The 16,820-nt window shown below is 43.5% G+C and overlaps 1 protein-coding gene across 2 annotated transcripts in view; it reads left to right on the forward strand.

The window, feature by feature from the left end:
• Window positions 1-288: 288 nt before the first annotated feature.
• Window positions 289-16,820, forward strand: part of LOC126267417 (RNA-binding protein Raly-like) — a 381,807-nt gene continuing 365,275 nt past the window's right edge. Inside the window, exon 1 of one of the 2 annotated variants that reach the window (XM_049972649.1) lies at window positions 289-418. The gene's annotated coding sequence lies outside the window, so the exon portion shown is untranslated. The remainder of the gene's footprint in view (window positions 419-16,820) is intronic. The other variant, XM_049972651.1, reaches the window with a different exon arrangement.

The raw sequence follows: 16,820 nt of genomic DNA on the forward strand, positions 1-16,820 counted from the left end.
GTTTCGTCACTGGAACAGAATCGAATCGTTTGGTTTGTATCCCTCAGAAAACTTCACACTATGCCTCAGGGGGTAATTACCCCAGACTCGTAACGACTGCTTTACGTTGTACTTTGGGAAGTAGCGGTTTCCGCGCGCTGAGCAGTGCTTTCCAGTGTGTCCACGAAGGCGAAGGAGCGTAGGTACGAAAGGCGTGGACGCCACGGCGCGACAGCGTGGCCCATCTGCACATGCGCCGAAGGCCGCGCGCCGCCTCGGGGGTGGATCTGCGGCGCGCGGTGGTCGCCCGGCAGTCGGCTGGCGGTGGCCCAGCGGAGCGCCACTGCAGCGGCTGCGTCGTGCCCAGCCTACGTCATCCATCCACTGTGCTCAGCCGATACTCGGCCTGCGTCGGCTGGCGTCCTGCGCGCAAAACACCGTGAGTACCTGAACGCTCCTCACACGGCACACCACTTCTCCGATCAAGTAAATACGGCTTATACCTAAACCTGCAAATCACTATACATCATGCATCTTTCTACGATTTCAGTCAATGTTATGACCAGCTGATTTTTGTTTAAAATACATCTCAAGTGCATCAGCCCCGTTGCTACAGAGATAAGCTACACAATTCATTACTACCACAAGTATTTGATTTATAACTTCATTTTCCTTGCTGCAGACGTAATATTTAATTTCTAGACGTGTTTTGCCTTTCATATGAAAGGCATCATCAATGGAATTTTCTGGAACAACATACAATTTTGATTCTACTTGCAACGCTCATATATTTGAAACATTTCAAGCTACAGTTTATGGAAAAATTAAATATTTAATGCACTTGAATATTACGGCGAGCAGTGTTTCAGATATACAAGAACCTTACGTGACAACAAAACTGTGTATTACTACAGAAACATAAAGGCTTTGAATTTACGAGAGGAATATTTATGTCTTCCCGTCGGAAAATGGGCACAGCAAAAATCTCTGATAAATGATTGTGTGAGTAATGTAAATACATCACTCACATTTGATTTCTTCAACAAAGGGCTCGTTACCGCTAATTCTACAAAGAAATTTGAAGATGTTTTAGCCTCGCTCCTGATAGGTGATATATTGTAAGATTTTAAAGGTGGCTGTAACAGCAACTGTTGAAATTCTTCATGGTAAATGATAACACCAAAACAGTTGCAGTTATTGAAACTCTTGACCACGATTTCGGTATATCTAAATATACAATCATCAGAAATAAAATAAAAATCACATCCTGCACTGGAGATACATAAAACAATTGTGCCAAAGGTGTCGTCAGTAGTTAAAACATCATCTCCATTTATACAACATAATTATGGACAGAGGGTTGATGCGAACACAGCATAACATCACAGGCGAGTTAATGATGCTATGCTGTGTTCGCATCAACCCTCTGTCCTTAATTATGTAGTATAAATGGAGATGATGTTTTAACTACACGGGCGAGTTAATGATGCTATGCTGTGTTCACATCAACTCTCTGTCCATAATTATGTTGTATAAATGGAGATGATGTTTTAACTACTGATGATGCCTTTGGCACTATTGTTTTATGTATCTCCAGTGCAGGATGTGATTTTAGCATATTTTACTTATGATGAAGGTATATTTAGATATACCGAAACGGTGGTTAAGAATTTTTATAAATCTTTATCCTGCAACTATTTGGCTGTTATCATTTACCGTGATGATATATTGTAGTTTGTTTAATTTTTTGCTCAAAAACGTCCTTTATTTGATAAACTGGAGAACTAAACGAAAAATCTACAAAGTTCAATAACAGTATTAGTGAACGATACTGGTAAGTCAGCAAAGTGCTGAAAAACAAGATACCTTGATGCTTTGTACATCATCTGACTTCAGCATCCTACTAACTCGTTTATGCTTGTAACATTTGTAAATCCGCCGGGAAAGCTTCAAGAGTCACAACCGTTTATATTTGCTGCTTATCGTAAACCAAAACACGTAATTCATAAGAGGGTGATCATACTTTCTACAACTGAATCATTTACTAACTTCCACAGCGACATGTACAAAAATAAATTTAGAGAACCTGTATCGTACTATGATGATGTAGCAATAATATTTTCAGAATCGAAATAGTCTGACAAACAGAAGAATCAAGTTAAAAGGACTGATCTTTGTACAGAGGTTTATTTCCTGAACTTCCACATACCAGTATGTTTTATGCTTTCACGAGATCGACAAATTCCACAACTTTGCCGATACGTATTCCATCAGAAACAAAATAGCGCAGCTATTGCATGTGAACATGTCAGCCCAGTTACAATAATAGTGCTACAGTTTATAAGCCATGTCATTAATAAGCGGTCTTGTGATAAAGGCTTAATTCTGTTACGTTGTACATTGTGTGGCTATTGTAGTATGAATGAGCGGCAGGGAGCCATGACAGTTCGGAAGTAAACATCGCAGTACTGTGCGAAAATGGGGAAATATCACGCCACTGTTTTGAATGCGCAACGTCGTTAACGTCAACAGAATTAGGCATGTTTTTTGTATACTTCTGCGTATCATGCAGTGTTCCATTACTACTAAGAGGATTATGAAAGTGAATAAAATCTCAGTAATCCCTATGAAACACAGCAATTTTAACGACTCTACAGAGTGAATAATTCTCTGATGTATCGAAATTATTGGGCCAGTTTTCGTACAAAAAACAACGTTCATAATTCAGATATGACGCTTATATTTTAAAATACGATTTTAATAAATTGTTTCGTACTTACCATGAGACTGCTTGATGATTTTTCATTCATATTACATGTATTTGTAAACCGCACATTCAAAATTATTTCAGTTCGTTTTCAATTATTTCCTTACCAACACACATGAGAACATGAGACACAGAGTGGCAATTTATGTAACTTTATTGTATACGCAGTTCCTAAGCACTCAAAGAAAAGAGTATTGTTTATTTATTTAATATCAAATCAGCAGACAGTGAGTAATTTGTTTTAACTTTCGAATATTTCTGAGAAAGTATTAATTCGTTCTTTCACACATTTTGTCCGAAAAACCACAGCATGAAAAAGTGTCTCAGGAAGCTGAAACGAATAGGCAACAGTAGCTACTGTAGGCCGCTACTTAATGTATGCTACTAACTAATTATAATTAGTGCATACTTACATCTCTGAGACTTACTGCTAAATTACGTTACGAATGTTTATTTCTATTAAGTGAAAGACAGCTACTCCGTAAAATGGCCGCATGTCTTCCACTTAACACTATTTAGTTGATATTTTCATATTGTAGTGAAAACAAAGTCTTTACGTAACTTACACAGACCCGCATCCGTTGTATATAAACTGACAAAGCCAAGATCTTTCGAGGAAAAACTTTACTAATGTGCCTAATTTACATCCCTGAACCAACATTCTGATAAAATGTGAGAATGGTTAACGAAGTATTTTCCCACTTCGTTCTTGAATGCCTAGGAATTCTCAGTTTCCTCCCCGATGCTTGTCGGTATATTTTTGACACAAAGTGTAAAACGCCGTTCCCTATGCTACCTACGGATATAAATTTATATGGAAATTATTAGTACATCTAGTATTGGGCTTTGGAACTACACATGTTTCTTCCCCAATCTGTACTTGTTGTTAACCGTGAATACCATTAGAGAGTAATTGTTTTGGGAAGTAAGTACACTGGTCAAAATAATCAGAGGAACATATCAATACCCGGTACGGTAAATCTGTTTTGATACAGGTGGTACCTGTGGTTTTCTTACACAGCCTGAGATCTTCGATTTCAGTGTATGCAGCAACTAAAGTCATTAACCATCTATCAGCTGTGTTAGGCATTATATTACCAGATGACGCAAAAGAAGGAAGTGCGTACCGGTGTTCCAGATGGCAGTTGTATTTAACCAATCAAATTGTTCAGATGGCTCTGAGCACTATGGGACTTAACTTCTGAGGTCATCAGTCCCCTAGAACTTAGAACTACTTACACCTAACTAACCTAAGGACATCACACACATCCATGCCCGAAGCAGGATTCGAACCGGCGACCGTAGTGGTCGCACGGTTCCATACTGTAGCGCCTAGAACCGCTCGGCCACTCTGGCCGGCCATTTAACCAATCACATGCAATGCGGTATCTTTATGCAGTAAAATTGGCAAGGGTGGTCTGTTTGATCCAAGAAAGATGGACTTTCCGTAGTGTTGCTGAAGATGTCGATGCATTTCCATGAGTCAGCCACAGGTTGTGGGCACGCTACAGAGTGAAAGGCCAGTACAAAATGCTGGCTGGAAAAGGTCACCGAAGCATCATTACAACCCCACATGAAGACCGATATCTGACCATCTCTGCGTCGCAGCGTCTTACGGGTACCTCCAGAACAATGCAAGACGAACTCAGAAGGACCAATGGAGGCACTGTGTACGACCAGACTGCAATGAACAGGTCACGAGAAAGGACCTTACGACCCGCTTGATCCGACAACATCTCGCACCTCGCCTTCAATTCAGTCTTTTGCGTGTCAACTGGCAACATCGTCACAAGTGAAACGTGTCATTCACGGACGAGTCCACATTTTCTGTGACACGAGGTGATGGCAATGTTCTTTGTGTGGAGACAGATTCAGTTAAGGTTCTGTGGTGGTGTGAGCAGGCACCAGGGCTGACAACCGTGCGGATCTTGTGCCGTTGTCCGTGGTAGTCTTAACGCCAGGCAGGACATCGGACAGATCTTGTTGGACTTCGTGTTTACTCGTGCATACGGTGGTCTCCCTGAATTCCTTATGCAGGATAATGCCAGGGCCCATGTGGCGGACGTCACCTGGGGTGTTTTGTAAAACCTGCACACTGAAGCAACGTAGTGGCCAGTGATGAGTCCCGACATGAACCCCGTCGAGCATCTGAGGGACATGTTCGATAGACTTGTTCGTCGTTGTCCTGTTCCACCACAGGCTCTTCAAGCTCTCTCAAAGGTACTGATTGAAGACTGGGAGCGGATACCACTTGGTCTATCCAGTCGCAGAATACTGTACCCCAGTGTGGCTCAACAGCAAAACCACACACATGGTAGATAGCCAATTTAACGCAACAATGCGTATTATATCAGGAATAATCAGGCCAACTCCTACAGTGTGGCTGCCCGTTCTCAGTAACATAGCCCCTCCTAACCTGCACCGAAAACAAGCTCTGCTCAGAGAATTTCAGAAAATCATGACCAACCCTCAAAATTACAAATCCTTGAAGATACTCAAGACATCCAAGGAAACCAACTCCGGTCTAGGCATCCTCCACTAAAGACCGCACAGGTGATGCACCGAACCAACTTTAAAATAAATGATCGACGGAAAGAGGAGTGGGAGAGCAGAACGGCAGTAAACTGCCACAGTATGCCATGCATCTTTAGTAAACCAAAAGGATTTGATTGCCCTCGCAAAGTTTGGTCAACCATTAATCGCATGACAACCAAGTGTGGGAGATGCGCCGACTCCTTACACAGGTGGGGTAAACTTCCTTGCGACTGTGGCGCTGACGGTCAAACACATCGTGCAGGAATGCCCACTAAGCACTAAGGGTGACCCACAGGATTTCCTAATGGCGACCCAAGAGGCAATCGACTATATGTTATCTAAGCTGGACGTTTGTTTGTGATTGCTCTTCTGTGAGTGTAAATTTACAATTGGTGGTGTTCTTATATACAAACTGTTATTTATTCTGTTTATAGATATGTGATTTTTTTAAAAATCGTGATGTTCCTGTAATTTTTACTATGATGCTATGAGCCATACGTTAAATAAAAATAAGTAAACTTATATGGAACATAATGAGATTTTCACTCTGCAGCGGATTGTGCGATGATATGAAACTCACAGGAGCGTTAGTTCTGCCATGTTCGCAGAAGAGCTTCTCTGAAGTTTTTAAGGTAGGAGATGAGGTTTTGGCAGAATTGAAACTGTGAGGAGGGGTCGTAAGTCGTGCTTGGGTAGCTCAAATGGTAGAGCACTTGCCCGCGAAAGGCAAAGGTCCCGAGTTCGAGTCTCGGTCAGCACACAGTTTTATATGGAACATGTTACGTAGGTAACAGGCGATGATAAATGCTCATGGAGGGCATACACGTTACCGATGCTCTCAATGTCCTACGAAAAGCAACAAGTATGACGGGATGGTGGCTACTCCCACTTTGGTTTCGACACCTGTCGGATATTTCAAGTCTTGTAATGTAAGTGAACGAGGATGTAATTGTGTACTTAGTCTGTGAAAGACAAAGCTATTATTTGATAACATACCAATAATTATTGCTCATGGTGTACAACGGACTATCAAATTCATGTTCCCCTGAATCTTTTGAGTAATGTATAAGTATCCAAAGGTCCTTAAAGAGGATTCTGCTAACTTCATACAAAATGCGGACAGCACACTTCTGTAGAAGTAATACTTCTTTCATCTTGGATTCATTGATTAAAGAATATCATGTCACAGGACAATGAGTTAAAGGAAGCAACAAAGTGAGAAAGATTTGTCAGTGCAAATTAGGCATGACTGAGGTTATCCACTTACTATTGCCACCTCAGTATATTGTCAATCTGGACGCTTAGGAACCTCAGCCGGTGTGTGGTCACTGATCTGAATTCGGGCTCCAGTAAGCTACTTTTGTTTCTTTGGTGTCTCCGCCAGACACCACACTTGCTAGGTGGTAGCCTTTGAATCGGACGCGGTCCGTTAGTATACGTCGGACCCGCGTGTCGCCACTATCAGTGATTGCTGACCGAGCGCCGCCATACGGCAGGTCTAGTCTAGAGAGACTCCCTAGCACTTGCCCCAGTTGGACAGCGACTTTGCTAGCGATGGTTCACTGTCTACTGACGCTCTCATTTGCCGAGACGACAATTTAGCATAGCCTTCAGCTACTTCATTCGCTACGACCTAGCAAGGCGCCATATTCAGTTACTTCTTCAAGAATGTATTCTGAACAGATAACAGTGTAAATCATGTACCGTCTAGAGCGACGTTCATCATTAATGGATTAAAGTATCAAATTAATTACGTCCGCTTTCTGAATTCTAATTCCTCGTCATGTTCCATACCTCACGTCAGTATAGTCCTTCCCTCCTCACGCCAGCGTGCGTGAGCTAAAACGCGTGCATTTCGGCCTCCAGTAATAACACGACATTGGCTCTTCTGTCAACACAACAGTTTCATATCGTATATCACGTGTTTCTGAAATGTTGAAGGTGTAACCATTAGCTATGAACCACTAGTATGTTCAATTAATCATCTGCCTTTGTTCACATGAGTGTATTTGGAACGTTTATCCAAAAACATGCTAACATAACAGTTTTTGAAGAGTCCGTTAACGTTGCGGGTAAATTATTAATGTTGATCATGAACACAAGCGGGCAAAGAGCATGATCTTGCCAAAGATACTGAACGCTTCTACACTCTGATTTTAGCTTCATTCTTGTCGTATCATATGCTAAAGTCGGTAAGATAGCTCTCCATCCAGGAAAAACGAATGCTTCGAAATCTGTACCAGTTTAGATTCCCTGCTAGAATGTTATAATGCGCACAATCAGAGGTCTTCATAAGATCACAAACATTACCAACAGTGATTTTTTAAGATATATCAGTCGCTAAATACTGTACCGCTATAGGATCACTTTGTTGTGCGTCCGTCTATTAACAGCCCTTTTTCTAAGGAACTGGGGGAGGTAATACGTTAAATGTATGTAGTGTACGGTTCCTAGTGCGTGTAAATAATTTAAACAGCTAAATCTATTCAATTCAATAATACGTCCGTCTGTTAAGACCACTTTTTCCGAACAGGTAGAAGCATCAATTGATGTCAAATACTATGGACTACGGTCCCTTCGTTGTGTAAAAGGATTTAAACTCCTATGTGAATGCTTCCGGAAGATAGAGCCACTTTAATTTTTATAGGTCGTCAGTCTTCTGACAGGTTTGATGCGCTCCGCCACAAATTCCTCTCGTGTGCCAACCTATTCATCTCAGAGTAGCACTTGCAACCTACGTTCTGAATTATTTGCTGAACGTATTCCAATCTCTGTCTTCCTCCACAGCATTCGGCCTCTGAAGCTCCCTCTAGTACCATGGAAGTCATTATCTCATCTGTTAACAGATGTCCCGTCATCCAGTCCCTTCTCCGTATCGATGTTTTCCATATATTCCTCTCCTCTCGTCATTCCTTACATTATCAGAGCCGGCCGCGGAGTCCGAGCGGTTCTAGGCGCTTCCGTCTGGAACCGCGCGACCACAACGGTCGCAGGTTCGAATCCTGCCTCGGGCATGGATGTGTGTGATGTCCTTAGGTTAGTTAGGTTTAAGTACTTTTACGTTATAGGGGACTGATGACCTCAGATGTTAAGTCTCATAGTGCTCAGAGCCATTTGAACCATTTTTCCTAATATTCAGCATTCTCTGTAGCACCACATCTCAAATGCTTGCATTTTGTTCTGTTCCGGTCTTCCCACAGGCTATGTTTCACTACCATGCAACTCTGTGATCCAGATGTACATTCTGAGAAATTTCTTCCTCAAATTAAGCCTTATGTTTCATACTAGTATGCTTCTCTCGGCCAGGAACGGCGTTTTTGCCAACGTTAGTCTCCTTTTGATGTCCTCATTGCTCAATCCGTCATTGGTTATTTCGCTGCTTATGTAGCAGTATTCCTTTATCTACTTCGTGACGATCAATCCTGATGTTAAGATTCTCGCTGCTCTCATTTCTGCTACTTCTCATTGCTTTCGTCCTTCTTCGATCTACTCTCGGTCCATATTCTGTACGCATTTGATTGTTTATTCCATTTGGCATGTCATGTAATTCTTCTTCACTTTCACTCAGGATAGCAAAGTCATCAGCGATATCCTTGAATTTTAACCCCACTCATGAACTTTTCTTTATTTCCATCATTGCTTCTTCCATGTACAGATTGAACAGAAGGGGGAAAAGACTACATTCTTGTCTTACACACTTTTTAATGTGAGCCCTTCGTTCTTGGTCGTCCACTCGTGCCATTTCCTATTGGTTCTCGTACATATTGTATATTACTCGTCTCCCCCTATAGGTTACTGCTACTTTTTTTTCAGAATTGCGCCATTTTACATTGTAGACTGATTTTTCCAGGTCAATAAATCATATGAATGTGCCTTGATTTTTCTTTAGTCTTGTTTCCATTATCAACCGCAACGTCAGAATTGCCTCTGTGGTGCCTTTACCTTTTCCTAAAGCCTAACTGTTCGTCAACTAGCACATCCTGAATTTTGTTGTTCATTCTTCTGTATATTATTCTTGTCATCAGCTTGGATGAAAGCGCTGTTAAGATGATTGTGCGACACCTACATCTACATCACTACTCTGCAATTCACATTTAAGTGCTTGGCGGCGGGTTCATCGAACCACAATCATACTTTTACTCAATGATTTGCCGTATATTACTACGAACTGCGACCTTTCTGACAGGAAATCACGAATCCAGTCGCACAATTGAGACGATACCCAATAGGCCCACAGCTTGATTAGAAGTCGCTTGTGAGGAACGGGCCGGCCGCGGTGGTCTCGCGGTTCTAGGTACGCAGTCCGGAACCGTGCGACTGCTATGGTCGCAGGTTCGAATCCTGCCTCGGGCATGGATGTGTGTGATGTCCTTAGGTTAGTTAGGTTTAAGTAGTTCTAAGTTCTAGGGGACTGATGACCACAGCAGTTGAGTCTCATAGTGCTCAGAGCCATTTTTTTTGTGAGGAACGGTGTCAAAAGCTTTCCGGAAATCTAGAAATAGGGAATCAACTTGAGATCCCCAGTCGATAGCGGCCATTACTTGGTGCGAATGAAGAGCTACATGTGTTTTCTGAAACCATGCTGATTACGTATCAATACATCCTTCCCTTCCAGGTAATTCATAATGTTTGAATATAGTATATTCTCAAAACCCTACTGCAAACCGACATCAATGATATAGGTCTGTGGTTAGATGGATTACTCCTACTACCCTTCTTAAACACTGGTGCGACCTGCGCAATTTTCCAATCTGTAGGTACAGATCTATCGGTGAGCAGGCGGTTGTATATGAGCGCTAAGTAGGGAGCTATTGTATCAGCGTAATCTGAAAGGACCCTAATCGGTATACAATTTGGACCTGAAGATTTGCCCGTATCAAGCGATTTCAGTTGCTTCGCAATCCCTAAGGTATCTACTTCTAAGAAACTCATGCTAGCAGCTGTTCGTGTTTTAAATTCTGGAATATTCCATTCGTCTTCCCTGGTGAAGGAATTTCGGAAAACTGCGTTCAGTAACTCCGCTTTAGCGGCACAATCGTCGGTAACAGTACCATCGGCACTGCGCAGCGAAGGTATTGACTGCGTCTTGCCACTTGTGTACTTTACATACGACCAGACTTTCTTTGGATTTTCTACCAAATTTCGAGATAATGTTTCGCTGTGGAACCTATTAAAGGCATCTCGCATTGAAGTCCGTGCCAAATTTCGCGCGTCTGTAAATTTTAGCCAATCTTCGGGATTTTGCGTTCTTCTGAACTTCGCATGCTTTTTCCGTTGCCTATGCAAAAGCGTTCGGACCTGTTTTGTGTACCACGGTTGATCAGTTCCATCTCTTACCAATTTATGAGGTATGAATCTCTCAATTGCTGTTGCTACTATATCTTTGAATTTGAGCCACATCTCGTCTACATTTGCATAGTCAGTTCGGAACGAATGGAGATTGTCTCTTAGGAACGCTTCTAGTGACACTTTATCCGCTTTTTAAAATAAAATTATCTTGCGTTTGTTTCTGATGGATTTGTAAAAAACAGTATTGAGCCTAGCTACAACGACCTTGTGATCACTAATCCCTGTATCAGCCATGATGCTCTCTATCAGCTCTGGATTGCTTGTGGCTAAGAGGTCAAATGTGTTTTCGCAACCATTTACAGTTCGCATGGGTTCGTGGACTAACTGCTCGAAATAATTTTCGGAGAAAGCATTTAGGACAAGCTCGGAAGATGTTTTCTGCCTACCACCGGTTTTGAACAAGTATTTTTGCCAACATATCAAGGGAAGGTTGAAGTACCCACCAACTATAACCGTATGAGTGGGGTATTTATTTGTTACAAGACTCCAATTTTCTCTGAACTGTTCCGCAACTACACTCCTGGAAATTGAAATAAGAACACAGTGAATTCATTGTTCCAGGAAGGGGAAACTTTATTGACACATTCCTGGGGTCAGATACATCACATGATCACACTGACAGAACCACAGGCACATAGACACAGGCAACAGAGCATGCAAAATGTCGGCACTAGTACAGTGTATATCCACCTTTCGCAGCAATGCAGGCTGCTATTCTCCCATGGAGACGATCGTAGAGATGCTGGATGTAGTCCTGTGGAGCGGTTTGCCATGCCATTTCCACCTGGCGCCTCAGTTGCAACAGCGTTAGTGCTGGACGTGCAGACCGCGTGAGACGACGCTTCATCCAGTCCCAAACATGCTCAATGGGGGACAGATCCGGAGATCTTGTTGGCCAGGGTAGTTGACTTACACCTTCTAGAGCACGTTGGGTGGCACGGGATACATGCGGACGTGCATTGTCCTGTTGGAACAGCGAGTTCCCTTGCCAGTCTAGGAATGTACCGTGCACTATTCAGTGTCCCCTCGACGATCACCAGAGGTGTACGGCCAGTGTAGGAGATCGCTCCCCACACCATGATGCCGAGTGTTGGCCATGAGTGCCTCGGTCGTATGCAGTCCTGATTGTGGCGCTCACCTGCACGGCGCCAAACACGCATACGACCATCATTGGCACCAAGGCAGAAGCGACTCTCATCGCTGAAGACGACACGTCTCCATTCCTCCCTCCATTCACGCCTGTCGCAACACCACTGGAGGCGGGCTGGACGATGTTGGGGCGTGAGCGGAAGACGGCCTAACGGTGTGCGGGACCGTAGCCCAGCTTCATGGAGACGGTTGCGAATGGTCCTCGCCGATATCCCAGGAGCAACAGTGTCCCTAATTTGCTGGGAAGTGGCGGTGCGGTCCCCTACGGCACTGCGTAGGATCCTACGGTCTGGGCGTGCATCCGTGCGTCGCTGCGGTCCGGTCCCAGGTCGACGGGCAAGTGCACCTTCCGCCGACCACTGGCGACAACATCGATGTACTGTGGAGACCTCACGCCCCACGTTTTGAGCAATTCGGCGGTACGTCCACGCGGCCTCCCACATGCCCACTATACGCCCTCGCTCAAAGTCCGTCAACTGCACATACGGTTCACGTCCACGCTGTCGCGGCATGCTACCAGTGTTAAAGACTGCGATGGAGCTCCGTATGCCACGGCAAACTGGCTGACACTGACGGCGGCGGTGCACAAATGCTGCGCAGCTAGCGCCATTCGACGGCCAACACCGCGGTTCCTGGTGTGTCCGCTGTGCCGTGCGTGTGATCATTGCTTGTACAGCCCTCTCGCAGTGTCCGGAGCAAGTATGGTGGGTCTGACACACCGGTGTCAATGTGTTCTTTTTTCCATTTCCAGGAGTGTATATCATCGGAGTGTGTGGGTCGCTAGAAGGAGCCAATTATTAACTTAGTTCGGCTGTTAAGTATAACCTCCACCCATACCAATTCGCACGGAGTATCTACTTCGACTTCACTACAAGATAAACCACTACTGACAGACACAAACACTTCACCACCAATTCTGCCTAATCTATCTTTCCTGAACACCGTCTGAGACTTCGTAAAAATTTCTGCATAACTTATTTTAGGGTTTAGCCAGCTTTTTGTACCTATAACGATTGCAGCTTCTGTGCTTTCTATTAGCGCTTGAAGCTCAGGGACTTTCCCAGCACAACTAAAACAATATACAACTACAATTCCGACTGTTCCTTGATCCAACCACGTCCTGTATTTGCCATGCACTCTTTGAGATTGCAGCCCACCCCGTTCTTTCCCGAGGCCTTCTAACCTAAAAAACCGTCCAGTCCATGCCACACAGCCTCCGCTACCCGTGTAGCCGCCAGCTGAGTGTAGTGAACTCCTGACCTATTCAGCGGAACCCGAAACCCCACTACCCTATGGCGCAAGTCAAGGGATCTGCAGCCAACACGGTCGCAAAACCGTCTGAGCCTCTGATTCAGACCCTCCACCCGGCTCTGCACCAAAGGTCCACAGTCGGTTCTGTCAACGATGCTGTAGAGGTGAGCTCTGCCTTCATCTCGTAAGCAAGACCGGCAGCCTTCACCAAATCAGATAGCCGCTGGAATCCAGAGCGAATTTCCTCAGATCCAAAGCGACACACGTCATTAGTGCCGACAATTCTTGCACTTGTCAGCTCTTCCAGTCTTCAGAATTTTGTGGATGTTATTTTTCCGAAAGTCAGACGTTATATAGACAGACTCATTCCACACACCAAAGAGGATTCTCGTTTTGTTACCACTCGCCCAATTGTTTTAGAAATTCTGATGGAATGTCATCTGTCCCTTCTGACTTAAATCCTTCTCTTAAGTTCTGCAAATCTTTCTTAGATTATTACTCTAATACTGGATCCCCTGTCTCTTCTGTATGGGCTCCTGTTTCTTCTTCTATCACATCGGACAAATCTTCCTCCTCATAGAGATCTTCAATGTACTCTTTCCACCTATCCGCTCTCTCCTTTGCATTAACCATTTGTTATTCAGCTGCAGAATATGCTGGCCTTGTCGTGTGCAGGTCTAGTCATGGTAAACAAGTGTATATCGCCTTGAATGAAACCTGCAAACTCATTACGGGATGTTTGAGATCTACAGCACTTGATAAAGTTTATTGTCTAGCGGGCATCCCACCTCCAGATATCCATAGTGAATGTGCATCCAGGCTGGAAAAGTCTTAGGCAAGATTTTAAACATGGCTGAAACAGCAACTGTTGAAATTCTTCACGGTAAATGCAAGTGTTCGGCTGTTATCATATACCGTAAAGTCTAAAGGCATTGTATCTGAAAACCAGGCATTACACGGGTATCAGCCAGCAGTATCGAGGCTCGAGTCAAGGAATACCTTTCTCCATTCAGCTGAAACCCTCACTCTTCGAACTTCAGAGTCAATTCATGGAGTTCCAGATCCAACCACCCTGATGGGTGGATGATCCTGACCGATAGACTCACACCAGGTCTCGAAGAAAGCTGGTCAATATGGAAGACCATCAACAGGCTGCGTTCTGGAGTTGGAAGAACGAAGTTTAAAAAGTGTGGATTTGCATGCGTTTCCACAGCATGTGAATGTGGTGAAGTACAGACAATGAGTCATCTTCTTGTCTGCAGCCTATGCCCAACACCATTCTCGGCCGGAATGCCATCGATGCCACCAAGGAAACATGCGAAGTTGCTGCATACTGGTCACGCCGCATCTAATTCTAATTTTAATGCTTATAGTACCATGTTTTGGAACATTTTGTACAACTTTTAAGCTATAGTGTGTGTTCCTGACACAATTAAATAAAAACAATGGAATTCTCGTTGCTCTCTTAATGTTACCAGCCTTGCTTTTAATGTCACCGATGGTTGTTTTGACTTTGCTTATGCTTAGTCAGTTCTTCCGACAATCATTTATTTTTCTATTGCTTCACATCTTTCATTCAGCAATTTCGCCTTTGCTTTCATGCACTTCCTATTTATTTCATTCCTCAGCGACTCGTATTTCTGTATTCCTGAGTTTTCCTGAACATTTTTGTACTTCCATCTTTCAGTGATCAACTGAAATATTCCTTCTGTTACCCATGATTTCTTCCCAATTACCTTCTTTGTACCTATGTTTTTCTTTCGAAATTCTGTGATTGCTCTTTGCAAAGGTGTCCGTTCCTCTTCAACTGCACTGCCTACTGAGGTACTTCTTATTGTTGTATCTATAGCATTAGAGAACTACAAGCGAGTCTCGTCTTTCCTTAGTACTTCTGTATCCCATTTTTTGTGTATTGATTCTTCCTGACTTATCTCTTGTATTTCAGCTTACTACATTGTGGTCCGAGTCCATTTCTGCTCCTTGGTGTGCCTTGCAACCCAGTATCTGATTTTGGAATCTCTGTCTGAACATGACCTAATGTAACTGTAAATGTTCCGGATCACCGTGTCTTTTTGAAGTATACCTCCTCCTCTTGTGATTCTTGAGCAGAGTATTCACTATTACTAGCTGAAATTTACTACATAACTCAATTAGTGTTTCTCATATCTTATTCCTTGTCCCAAACCCATATTCTCCTGTAACTTTTCTTCTACTCCTTCGCCTACAACTGCATTCCACTCCCATATGACTACTAGATTTTCGTCTGCCTTTATGTACTGCATTACTCCTTCAATATCCTCATATACTTTCTCTATCTCTTGATCATCAGCTTGCGACGTCGGTATGTATACTTTAACTACCGTTTTCGGTGTTGGTTTGCTGTAGATTCTGAAAAGAACAACCCTATCAGTGAACTGTTCACTGTAACATATTTTTGCCCTACGTTCCTATTCATTTTTTCTTCTGCTGCAGTTGATGTTACCCCATACTCATCTGGTTATAAATCCTTGTCTTCTTTCGATTTCACTTCGCTGATCCCTACTGTATCTAGATTGAGGCTTTGCATTTCTCTTTTCAGATTTTCTACCTTCCGTATCACAGTCAAGGTTCTGACATACCACGCCCCGACTCGGAGAACGTTATCCAGTCTTTATCTCATGGTCTCCCCCCCCCTCCCCCCCCCTTGGCGGTCCCCTCCCGGAGATCCGATTGGGAGACTATTCCGCAAACTTGTGCCATTGGACAGATCATCATGATCCTTTATCAACACATGTTATGTCTCTTTAATGTTGTGGTTTACATAGCCTTCTGCTTCCTCATGCCGTTGATCACTGCTGATTCTTCCGCCTATAGGGGCAGTTTCCCGCCGCAAGGACGAAAATCACCTGAACATTCTGTCCGCTCCTCCATCCCCTTTGACAACACCGTTGGCGCAGAATGAGGGTGCCTTCTTATGCCAGAAGGCTATGGCCTCCAGTGCTGTTCATTAATTAAAATTTAAGCAATACTGAGTTTCGAACCCGCGACCGAGATCGTTTTGATTACTAACTAAAGATTGTACCTATTTTTTTTCGCTTTAGTTCGTTTAATCTGCTCGGAGCGGACGCCGTAAGACATCCATTTAAGTTCGTTGTTGATCTGTTAACTCAGTTTTTTTATTACAGAGGGCACATTACCCTCTGACCGAACACGCTGAGCTATCGTGACCGTGGGTGCAACAATAGCAATTTATGTCACTCGGAAACTCAGTGATTCAAAATCTGTAGAGGATCTACCTACACACGTAGTTATGTTTGGAATGAAATCTCAGAGAGCGAGTTGTACCCACACTTGGCCCTTTTTTATGTTTAGTTCTGACATGTGTGAGTCCTTCATATCTTATGTGCTCTGCAGGTGCAGAACTGAGCCGCTGTTAAAATATTGTTTCCAGTCGTACGGTATTCTGAGATCCGAAGAGCAGATTCAGCCACCTAATTCGAAAGATATTTCGTTTCCTTTGCACAAACCTGCACCGTAACTCCGAGAAGTATGCGAGCTGTGTCGTTAAGTTTATGTTCACTGTAGGTGACTGTAATGTGTGTGTGTGTGTATGTGTGTGTGTGTGTGTGTGTGTGTGTGTGTGTGTAATTTTTTGTGATAATTTCCTGTGAGATCAAACTGCTGAGGTAATCGGTCCCTAGGCTTACACACTACTTAATCTAACTGAACCTAACTTACGCTAAGGGCAAAACACACACACACACACACACACACACACACACACACACACACTCAACAGACTCATGCCCGA

This window comes from Schistocerca gregaria, chromosome 4 (genome assembly GCF_023897955.1).
Source record: "Schistocerca gregaria isolate iqSchGreg1 chromosome 4, iqSchGreg1.2, whole genome shotgun sequence".
Classification (NCBI taxonomy): Eukaryota; Metazoa; Arthropoda; class Insecta; order Orthoptera; family Acrididae; genus Schistocerca; species Schistocerca gregaria.